The sequence below is a fragment of the Leiobunum rupestre genome, chromosome 3, assembly GCF_980474605.1.
Source record: "Leiobunum rupestre chromosome 3, qqLeiRupe1.1.hap1, whole genome shotgun sequence".
Taxonomy (NCBI): Eukaryota; Metazoa; Arthropoda; class Arachnida; order Opiliones; family Sclerosomatidae; genus Leiobunum; species Leiobunum rupestre.
The window spans coordinates 44,700,006-44,712,542 of NC_143386.1; the positions used below are offsets into that span (position 1 = coordinate 44,700,006).

The 12,537-nt window shown below is 36.5% G+C and overlaps 1 long non-coding RNA gene across 1 annotated transcript in view; it reads left to right on the forward strand.

The window, feature by feature from the left end:
• LOC149951915 (uncharacterized) overlaps nt 1–10,576 on the forward strand; it is a 125,707-nt gene extending 115,131 nt beyond the window's left edge. The window contains exons 2-3 of the long non-coding RNA XR_016479878.1: nt 9,905–9,983; nt 10,502–10,576. This is a non-coding gene — a long non-coding RNA (uncharacterized LOC149951915). The remainder of the gene's footprint in view (nt 1–9,904; nt 9,984–10,501) is intronic.
• Nucleotides 10,577–12,537: the final 1,961 nt, after the last annotated feature.

The following is a 12,537-nucleotide window of genomic DNA, read 5'->3' on the forward strand; positions in this document are numbered from 1 at the left end:
AGCCTTTAAACACGCTAACGCAGTGTTGTGTAAAAATTTCATTGGACGAGCCTTTACGCTGAGCATTTTACGGAAAGGGGGAAGACAATTTCCGAATTTTCCCCTTCCGACGGCAGCAGGCGCTAAAGCGTCTAACCAATGAAAACTGTACACAAGAAAATGCACAACTTTTGACGGGTTGCGTTCTCCTTGTGTGGGGCGAGTGACTTTTAAAGCCTTTAATTCAGGTAATATTTAAAGAAACTATTTTTTTTATTAATAAAGGGATAGTTCCAGCTATTAACTGATCTACTTTAATGCAGCTTATATATTTCAGTTACCTGATTCACAAAATGTTTACATATCCTTCCTTAATTTTATTATTTACACGAAAATAAACCCAAAATATTGAGTGTATTTGTTGCTCCTAGCTACGAGCAAGCACCAAGTTTCAATAAACGTCAACTTACGGCTGCCATTTTGGATTTGATCCTTGTTGCTGGAAAGAACGTAGACGTTGTCCAAGGCCGACCCAATTTCGTTCGTAGCTACGCATTGATAATTAGTAAAATAAGGTAGTTCCTACTAGTTTCTTAATTAGTGATCGGTAGTTTTATTGATTACTTAAAAGAAGGTAGTTTCTACTAGATTATTAATTGTGGATCATTAGTTTGAATAAAGTAATTAATAATTTAATTAATTAGATGCCCGTAGTTCCAATTATCATATGAAATTACTGACGATTAGTTTAAATACAGTAATTAATAAATTAGAAGCCATTGGTTTCAATTAAAATATGAAATTACTGACGAGTAGTTTTGTTGAATTAATTAATTTCGAGTTAATGGTTATTTTCAGTATTAAAAAGGTATGTCTCAATTTCACTAATTAGGAAGCAATTAATACATTCTTTTAGGAAACAATTTTTTTTATATTTCTCTGATCCGGGTATTTGTTATTAATTCGTTTTTGAAAAGCTATTTTACTAAATATGATTCGTTTAAATTACATCGTGATTAATCCCCCCACGTCCTTCCCTCCTTTGTTCAACGGTCGCAAATGTCTTTCCGAGAATAAATGCCGTCAATTTCCTTTTAAATGGTTATTGATCACCATTTGTAATAAATATTCCAAGGAATATCTGGCATTATTTTATTTATCGCACGTGGCGAAAAATTATAACCTGCGCTTTCCAATTTATAGAAATTAAAATCTCATTGAGATCGTAAACCACTTTCCCCTTGTTTGGAAGCATTTATTACCAGTAAAAATCCAAAAAGTGTCATACTAGCTACTTGTAATTTCATTTTTTATATTTCAATAATATCGACTTGATTTTCCGTGAAACATTTTGCCATAATCGGCGACGAAAAATTATCTTTTACTATTTTATTCGGGATCCTTATCTTAATAGATCTTTGGAGACTCTAAAATAAACGAAAAGCTAACGATTTTGATTAATTATATTTGTTATTATGTTCGATTCTAGTCAGGGCCTCCAAGAGTGGACCCAAGCCCTAGACTTCACGGGCCCTGGTTATTTGTACCAGTTTCCAACCTCTCTTGTCGGGCCTGATTCCAGGATAAATCAAGGATTATTACTACCACCTAGGAGCAACAAACACAAAGAGAACGCAGCTACCCTTAAAAACGCTAACGCAGTGTTGTGTACAAATTTCATTGGACGGACCTTTATTCTGAACATTTTACGGGCGCGGGGGAAAGACAAATTCCGAATTTTCCCCTTCCGACGGCAGCAGTCGCTAAAGAGTCTAACCAATGAAAAATGTACACAAGAAAATGCACGACTTTTGACGGGTTGCGTTCTCCTTGTGTGGGGTGCTGTGTTTGTTGCTCCTAGCTGTAACTAACCTTGGTCGGAGATAAAATTGGAAAGTGTGGTCGTCTAATATTTCGTCTCACAATTAGTTGGCCATAAAAAGTCAGATGGCGCTGGTTTTTCTAAGTACGAAACCTATATGCCCATTTACAAATATCTTTCTGCGAAACAAACATTTAAAGTCCTTTTGGCTTGAAGGAATAAATTACAGAAACAACTTGTAACATTGTTTTAAGCGATGTGTTAATTGTAAAATTATGATTGAAAGCTTAACTTAGAAACCATTTCTTACAAACATAATGAAAAATAAATATTTTTCGGGGATTTTAAAGCGCCATCTAGTAATCTTTCGCGTATTTATAAATCAACCTCAATTGGCGTTACCACTTCTTCCTTGTCAAATGTCTATCAGTATGTAGCTCAAAACACTTGACGATGAAAATTAAACTGCGTAGCGACATTTTTTTATTTAAAAACCATGTATTTTCGATATAATAATCTTAGAAAGTCAAATATGATGTATTTGGCTGAGCTCAATTTTTTTGGGAATATTTTACTGAAAGCTAAAGTTTGTCACTTTGGGGAATATATTACTGAGAGCTAGTAACGGACTGACGTCATCACAAGAAGAAAATCCCCCTAGCGAGGCGCTGTCAAAGGCTACGTGTGACGCTTTAGCAAGCGGACGCAAAATGGCGACGAAGCCCGTAATGCAGTCTGTCTTGCGAATAGCTCTCAGTAAAACTTTTGCAAGTGAAGTATAGGAAGTGTCATACTTATGTAACAATATTATACACTTATGGGAAAACATTATTTCGAAAAGACCGAAAAACGGCTAAAAAATAGTGCGTTTGATAAATGGGAATTTTGCGCTTTCTTAGCGTTAGCGTGATAAGCAAATTAAGTACAATAGTTATTAATGTCAATAATTAAAATAATTGTACAGAGAAATTTTCACGGACAAATACTATTAGATCAGTATTGGTCAAACCATTCTCAACCAATGATTTCATACACGATTTTAACATCGGCGGAAAAGGAAGCTATAGGTGTTTTTCTAACTGACGTAACTGATGATGTCATCTTATTCTTGCGCTTTTTTTGTAAGAACTACCATTTTAATAATTATTTTTAAAGTCTATACATAGTGGTACTGTTATTAAAATTCTAATATATGAATGAAATAATATTTATCTACCATTTGATATCTAGATTCGAGCGATAGTGGTTCAACGACCAATCTAATTAACTAGCTAGCTAATCAACTGGGATAATACCTAAGGCACCAACTTAGGCCTAAGTCATCGAGTGACTTTTAAAGCTAATAATTAATGACATGGATTTATTTAGAATGTAGGGAACTAATTAGTTACCCGGTTGATTCGATTGAGTGTTGAGACGGTGGAGCATTTTTCCAGATCGTGAGGTGTGTTTTAAGGAACTCGATAATTCCGTGATTCTGAACTGGGGCTCCATTTAAAATTCTAGGGGCTCCACGAGATTTTGAGCTGTGCTATGATTGAATTAGTTTGGGCAGAAAAAATTAAAAAAACTAACTTTTTTTCAAGCGAGGATTCCACGATAAATTTGTAACTGAAATGGGGTTCCACAAGGTGATAAAGATTGAGAACCACTGCTGTAAGTGGACTTGACATCGTATAAGCAGCAATGTATTCAGGTTAACAGAAAATATGTGGGCACCACCATGTTCCCCTTGTGATTTCAGGAAGAAAAACCACGCCTCTCAGCATTTCCTTCGGTAATCTTTCCGTGTTGGCGGATAATACAGGGTGTTTCAAAAGGTTATACAAACATTTGAAGGAGTTGTAGGGGATGAGTTGAGAAGTATGCCTGTTTTTTCCCATTTTCCTACGGATGAGTGAAAAGAGCGCCAGAGAGCTTCAAAGTGTGGTCTACTAGCCCCTGGTAGTAATCTCTAGGGATGCAACGGTTCCCCTTTTTTGTACTATCTCGGTTCCGGATCCGGTTCCGGTTCCTAAATTTTTGCTTTATCGGTTCCGGTTCCGGTTACGGTTCTTAAAATTTTAATTTATCGGTTCCGGTTTCGGTTCCGGTTCTTAAAATTTAGAACCGATCGGTTCCGGTTCCTAAACGGTTCCTATACGGTTCCAGTGTGTTTAGTATTAATTTAAGCTAAATACACAAGTAATCAAATGAAGTTAAAGTGAAATAAAATCCACCACATTTATTTATTTAGAATATAAATTTGTTTTTGATAAATTATATTTAAAAATAGTAGCTTTCTCAGTGACGTAGCTATGGGTTCAGAGTCCTATCGCGAAACTGTTTTTGGGGTCCCTTATAATCATTATCATACGAAGTGAGTGTATTTTAGTCTTTAGAGTCGTTTATGAATTTAAGATACACTAATCCACAATAATAAAATTAGAATGGTTATGAATTTTTACAGGAGTGTAGCTTCACCGAATGCAAGTGTTACTGTTTGAATACTATGTAAATTGGCGGGAAAAGAAACAGTTGAGCTTTTTTAAGCTTTATATGCTTTTAACTTGAGAATTTGAGCTTTTGAAGATTTCAACTGACCAAAAAGTTGAAGGGGCAATAACATTAGTTGGGGCAACTAATGTTAAAGCCCCTTCAACTTTTTGCAACTCTCAGCAAAATTCTAGGGAGGGGCATTTCCCCTCTGGTTCCTACGCCCCTGCCTCATTTCATTGAAAAATATAAAGACGGGATTTCTATGACTAGTTATGATTTCAGTTGAGTATATCGTTCTAAATGGAGTCCATAATATTTCGTTCAACAAGCATTGTAATTTGTCAAATGTTAGCAAATGCATAAGTTGTAATTTTAAATTTTCTAGAGAAAAACTACTCAGGCCAGCGATTATACTATACAAATGAATTAGATTTACCTCAAAACTTTAAATTCAGAAACACAACTTAGTTATTAATTTACAAGGTTTAATGATCTGCTATAAAACACGTGTCTCGATACTTTTCAAACTACAGTATGTTACTTTCATTATGTACGTTGTATGGATATTGATGCGATGGTTATTGTGGTTGTATTTATAAAGTTTTGGGTGCACCTGCTGAAACATAAAGAAATATTTGAAGCAAGTAGAACATTAAATTGAGTGACAAGAGAAAAAACTAGACGAGGCCTCGCGCGGTGGGACTGTACACAGTCCCATATTAGGCAATTTGGGGGCCCCTCGATGGAAGGGCCCCCCCGCATTGCGGAGTCTGCCGGGGCGTTATTTACGCCACTGGATTTTCTGCCGTTCCTCCTCTAAGTCTGTTGCGAAGGAGACCAAAAATTATGCTTGCCCATTGCTCCACTAAATAATTGCTCGGAAGGCACACTAGTAGCAGTAGACGACAAATATTTTTTGTGGCCTTTTCTACATTTGTGAGTCGAGTTTTCCGACTGAAGAAATTAAAACTAATACTATCACGGATTTTCGGATTATTCTAGTTTTTAAAGCAAACATTTGGAGGACGAGCCCATTTTCAATTGAGAATACGTAAGGGTGTGTCAGTTGACAGTTACCTAGAAACCACGTAGAGTTATCTGAGGTAGGATAAAGATAAGCTTATATGAAAAACTAATAGTAAATTAGGAAGTTTAATTACTAAATTTCAACATGCGTTAAATGTTGGTAAATAAAGTTATAGAACCGTTTAAAAACCGATTAAAACAATGAAAAACTCGGTTCCGGTTCCGGTTTCGGTTATCATTTTTTTTACAAATATCGGTTCCGGTTCCGGATACGGTTATCAAATTTTTATATTATCGGTTCCGGTTTCGGTTACGGTTCCTAGAATTTACTCGGTTCTTCTCGGTTCCGGTTCCGGTTCCGGTTATCCGTTGCATCCCTAGTAATCTCTAGTAATGTCGCTTAATACAAGTAATATCCAGTATCTCCAGTAATCTTGCGTAATCTCTAGTAATCTCCAATAATCTCGCGTAATCTCTAGTGATGTCGCGTAATAACAGTAATCTCCAGTAATCTCCAGTAATCTCGCGTAATCTCTAGTAATGTCGCGTAATAACAGTAAACTCTAGTAATCTCCAATAATCTCGCGTAATCTCTAGTAATGTCGCGTAATAACAGTAATCTCCAGTAATCTCCAGTATCTCCAGTAATCTTGCGTAATCTCTAGTAATCTCCAGTAATCTCCAGTATCTCCAGTAATCTTGCGTAATCTCTAGTAATCTCCAATAATCTCGCGTAATCCCTAGTAATGTCGCGTAATAACAGTAATCTCTAGTAATCTCCAGTATCTCCAGTAATCTTGCGTAATCTCTAGTAATCTCCAATAATCTCGCGTAATCTCTAGTAATGTCGCGTAATAACAGTAATATCTAGTAATCTCCAATAATCTCGCGTAATCTCTAGTAATGTCGCGTAATAACAGTAATCTCTAGTAATCTCCAATAATCTCGCGTAATCTCTAGTGCTGTCGCGTAATAACAGTAATCTCTAGTAATCTCCAATAATCTCGCGTAATCTAGTAATGTCGCGTAATAACAGTAATCTCCAGTAATCTCCAGTATCTCCTGTAATCTTGCGTAATCTCTAGTAATCTCCAATAATATCGCGTAATCTCTAGTAATGTCGCGTAATAACAGTAATGTCCAGTAATCTCCAGTATCTCCAGTAATCTTGCGTAATCTCTAGTAATCTCCAATAATCTCGCGTAATCTCTAGTAATGTCGCGTAATAACAGTAATCTCCAGTAATCTCCAGTATCTCCAGTAATCTTGCGTAATCTCTAGTAATCTCCAATAATCTCGCGTAATCTCTAGTAATGTCGCGTAATAACAGTAATCTCCAGTAATCTCCAGTATCTCCAGTAATCTTGCGTAATCTCTAGTAATCTCCAATAATCTCGCGTAATCTCTAGTAATGTCGCGTAATAACAGTAATCTCCAGTAATCTCCAGTATCTCCAGTAATCTTGCGTAATCTCTAGTAATCTCCAATAATCTCGCGTAATCTCTAGTAAATCGCGTAATAACAGTAATCTCTAGTAATCTTCAGTAATCTCGCGTAATCTCTAGTAAATCGCGTAATAACAGTAATCTCTAGTAATCTTCAGTAATCTCGCGTAATCTCATAATAATCTCTAATAATATTATTTGGATTACTCGAAATAAGTTATCCCGCGCAATGTTTGGTAATCCCTAATTTTTTTAAGTAATCTCTTGAAATATGTAATCTGGTGTACGCATTTTCAGCGAGTTATAGTATTTTCTTAGCAAACGTAGTAGGGTTAGATCGTCTTGCTTCCGAAAGAGTATAGCGTTATGGGAAAAAGCCTTTATCCAATTGCAGCATCAACAAGTGTATCCCTGCACTTCAGCTGTATATCGTCGTGAACATCAAAAACAAGTTGTGTACATCCGTAGCTGTGCTATATGGCAAAAGAAAAAGGGAAAAAAAGCACAGAATGCGGAAGCGAGCCGCCGCACCAAAATAGATCTATAAAAAAAGAACGGCTAGGAAAAAAAATAAAGGTCTTTTCCAAAGATAGCTTCGCTCTCCGTAGAATCAAGATAAATCTTAGGCCAACGTAAGGCCGAAATAGCCGCTAGAGGTCAAGGGCAAGGACGCTAGTTTCCCACTGACCTTTATATCCCCCACCCCCGTTTTTATCCGTTTCCTCTGGTCTATTCCGAGCGACCTCCGTCTTTACCGTAAAGCCGACTTCTACCATCCGCGAAAGGATATATCAGTATTCTAGAAGGACTTGTACACGGTGCATGGGGTAGCTGTAAGGTATATGGCGTTAGTTCCCACGACGCTTAAGCTTCTGTAAATATATATCGTAAGTGTTTATCTTCGGATTCCATGTCAACGCTGGTCATTCGATTTCGATAAGGATATGGCTTACTGCCTTACAAGTATTTGTTTTCGTTTGACACCGTTACAAGATTTTGATATTAAATCGTTTTTTTGGGGCGAGAGCGTTTTCTCATTGTAATAGGAAAATTAATTGTAAGATATCCTAACTGTACTTGAAATAATGTAGGGAATTGTGGTTATGCAAATAGAATTGATACTAAAATGAAAATGATATAAATATGATATCAAAGCTTCAATTCACCATTTATTTTTATTCATGTTAAAATTCCGATCCATGGTAAATTTTCTGATTTTAAAATAAATATAAATGATACTTCGTGGATTTAAAAGGATCTATTTTCAATTGGGAGTTTTTAAATAGGTGTTTACAAAAATACGGGAGGTCATGTGACAATGTTTTGTCTACGTCACTTAGCTGTAGCTTTTGGAGTTAGAGAGCACGCGCTGCAGTCGCGAGACCTTTCGGAATTTGAATCCCGCGTGCGAAACGCGCGTACCAATAAAGTAAGCTCGTGACGCAGATAAAAACATTTTATACCTTGAATTTTTTATTGTTTTATTCTTTGTAAACACCTATTCATGAAGTAGCAGTTCCGTTGATATTTATTTTAAAATCACCATTTATTTGTTTAATAAAAATATCGGTGCGAAAGGGCTCGCGACGATCGAAATACAATTTTAGACTAAACTAAACATTCAGAAGCTCCTATTAAAAAGAAATTTTATACAAAAGATCAGTGGCGTAGCTAAGACCCGCGAGCCCCCCCCCCGCAAAACAATATTCGGAATTTTATCCGGTATCTAGTATATACTTTGATATGAAATTAGGGGGCCCCTAAAGCTCCGGGGCCCACCCGCACTGCGGGGTCTGCGGGGGCCTTATCTACGCCACTGCAAAAGATTGTGCTTGCTTTACGTTCGCCTTCTTGTTAAAATTAATGTAAAATAATTTTAATTAAAGATTAAATGCTCAGATGGCGCCTCAAGAATTTAGTTCAGCTATCACTACGAGTCGGGGCTTAGGCGACAATACGTGCGAGAAAGATAAGTTGGGCTTAGTTCATTATTTTTTAAGTTTCGAAATTAAATGGATTCCAGTGAATTTGATATAAAAAATTCAGCCATACGTGGCTTACTGGTTATTTTTACTTAACACAATGGTTAATTACCATTACTTAAACTTTTAAAGAACCTATTTAAAAAATAAAACTTACTAAACCTAATCATTTACCCGACAAAAACGGCGCCAAATTGTCAACACTGAACGTGAGAGCTCCAGCTTCTCTACGAAACTACGCTTAAATCGACTTCAGCGACGCCAAGTTTGTCCACATTGAACTAAAATTAACCGTGATTTTCCTATTCCCAGTATTAACGCGTGGTTTTTAAATCCTGAACAGTGAGTCCCCTAGATTCTTGTCCATGTTGGTACCATTGAATTGGGAATAATACTGCTAGAATTACAATTACGATATCGGTTGCCATGGTTACGCGGGACCTGTTCGGATAAGACTGTACGAAATTCATCTTTATAATTAGGTGGTAGCGCCATCTATATTTTGTAAAGTTACATGGCTAAAAATAAATAATTATTAGCTAACTCACCGTAACTTGAGTTACAAAGGATCGTGTTGACAGAATAAAATTATTTTTAAACAACTTCAAAGGTTGGTTTGTTACGAGAAATTATACATTTCAATTTCGCGTCAGATTCGCGAAAAAATTCAATTGCAATATAGTTTCCACCACTAGAGACAGATGCCGACACGGTAGAACGATAAAGTTGAATAAGTCTCCTTATTGAACGAAATTGGTCCCGCGCCAGCCAGATTTAGTTGTACCTCTATTTATTCCCAACTCAATGGTTGGTACCAAGAAATAAGGTCGTTTTTTGTACGTAGCTAAGATAGCCTACTTAAAGAGATAATATTTAAAAATATAGCAATATTGTAAATGGGGTATTAACACAATCAAGGAGATTTCGTAAATTCTCTGTTACCATGATGTGTTTAGATATTATACCAATAAAAGAGTTTGCTAATTCCGTAATTCGATGGGCGTTGAACAATTAAGGTGTAGTTTTCCACCTTACGCCACTAAAATAGCTTAAAAGGTAGACCATTTGACATGAGATAACACCCAGAATTCTTATACACTTTTATGATGGTCCACGAAAATGTATGAATTTTTTTGTGATTGTGATTGACATTTTAAAAATTTGTTTTGCAGGGCTGGAGAGCTTTTTTCGACGGTAGAAAGTGCATGAGGACGTGCGGGTTTTTATACGGCTGGGATGACTTTAAATCAGGTAAGTTTCGGCTACGCTTATAGGTGGTTTCTTTTCGCTTGTTCCGGGATTTTCGAGCGGGGATTTCCAAGTAGGGTAAGAAGAGTAAGACTATGACGTCATTTTACTCCGACACTGTGGTGGCGATTAGTTTGAGTCGGAGTAAAAAAATGACTGCCTGTAGCCTTTTCATCAGATAAATTCTGGCTAGTAGACGACAAAATCTAATTTACTCTCTTGACCAGTCATTTTCAGAAGGAGTAAAAATAGTAGCCCTAATACTCCGGAACAAGCGAATAGTTTATGGGCCGGAGCAATTCTTATCCCCGGAACAGGCGAATAAAACGTTTTAGGGTAAAAAGAGTACACTTTTACTCCGAGAACAGGTGAAAAGAAACCCCCTAATATTGAGATAAGACGTATTACAGGGTGAGACCAACGATTGAAAACGCGTGATCATAAGTTTAGACCTACGGGCACGGGGGCGGGTTAAATTAATAACCTTTGGATACAGTTTGATCATCAATATTTCTTTATAGATTGATACATCAACTGGATGGATCTGTGCATCGGATTACTTGTACTGAAACTCACAAGGGTCATTGTATGGGGGTCACATTGGTTTGAAGAATGTGGAAATTATCATTCAACACAGCTTCCTATGTCAAAAGTTTATTTGAAATATCGTACGATGTGAATGGATAAATTATTATTGGTGAGTGTTTTGAGTATTGTTGGCTTTATTCTTTGACAGGGAAATTAATTTTAAGCCTAAGCTAAATATTTAGGCAATAGTAATGGGAAAATAAATTTACTAATAAAAAAATGTAATTTCTATTAAAAGAGCAAGTTGCAAATTATTCGTCGCCGCCTCAAATTTGTTATTAAACAAAGCGCGTACGTTTAAAATACCCAAATATAAAGTTTTGTTGCTTTCCGTTTCCTAGTTAATTAGAAGTAATTAGTAGAGCGGCCAAACCATTTGAATTTTAGCGTGGTGATTGACGTCATTGACTACACGTTATTTCTAATCGGCCGCTATCCCCAACACAGAGTTTAGTGTAGATGCTACATGTACCTTTGGGAGCAACAAACACAAGGAGAACGCAGCTAGCCTTTAAACACGCTAACGTAGTGTTGTGTACAAATTTCATTGGACGAGCCTTTACGGGCGGGGGAAGACAATTCCCGAATTTTCCCCTTCCGACGGCAGCAGGCGTTAAAGCGTCTAACCAATGAAAAACGTACACAAGAAAATCCACGACTTTTGACGGGTTGCGTTCTTCTTGTGTGGGATGCTGTGTTTGTTGCTCTTAGATGCTACTGATTCTGTGGCCGAATCCAAAAAATCTCGTTTAGAACCATGAGATTCTAATACTGAATTCTATACGTGGGTGCTTACATGGTTTTAAAACACGCGCTAAATTGGCATCGCCATATCTACCAAGGATATTAAAAGAATGACCAAATGCAGTGGGAAAAATTCTTAAAAAACGTAGTTCATGACATCACAAACTAGGCGCGGTAAAATTATCGTTCAAAATAAAAGCCACAGCGGGGCGTTGCCCGTAAATTTCATTTTAATATCAAATAAACTTAACGACGGTATTTCCTCAAGTGAGTTACATTTTCGGAAAGCCCATGATGAAATGAACAAGAAAAATATAAAGTGGTTAAGATTATATTCCGAAAATCTGTATGCAACTTACTCTTTAAGTTAGGTATTCTAGCAGAACTGAAATTGCCGAAATGAAAAATTAAAAATGATTTTCGTAGATTACCCTCTTAACTAACTAGAACTCAAGCGACATACCAGCTAAGCTACTCCTCCATAATGTGTACGGAAAACTTGTAGGAGTGTAAACAGGGGCAAATTTACCTATTAGGCGCCACAATTGGTGGGGGCTTTGGATTTCAATATATCCCCTAAGTGAAAAGGTCTGAGAGGTAGGGCTGTGTGAGTAGTGGTTTAATAATAATAATAATCAGCTAGGCTCGATTTGATTGACTTCTAGTGATATTTTCAATTAATTTTTCATTTAAAAAATATATACTTTAAATGTATATTGTAACAACAAAGTTGCATGACTTAAAAATATTTGTAATGTTTTTTTCTAAAGACTATTTTATCAGAAATTAAATGATCTTTGCAATAATTATTTATATTTTTGATGTAACAGTACAGTTGAATTGATTATTGGATTATTAAATGCAATTAATACCCTTGGCACCACCTTAGGCCTAAGTCATCAAGTGACTTTTGAAGCCTTTAATTCAGGTGGCCGGGTTACAATGCGTAGGAGGGTGGTGGCAAGCCCTGCAGGCAATCGAGTCGGTTTCGAGTAATAATAAATTTTTCATCGGGCAGTCGAGTCGGGTTGTCGAGTATTCGATTATTTCCAAATTTTCCTTGTTTGAGTAGTCAAGTAGTCAGAAAAACCAGTTCGGGTACTTGATTAATCGACGAGTTCTATTCGGGTAGTCGAGTAATAAAGAACAATTTTAAATAGCCTACTAATTACTACTTAAATGGATGCTAGGTAACAACTAACAAGTTAAAAAAAGATAAAAATAA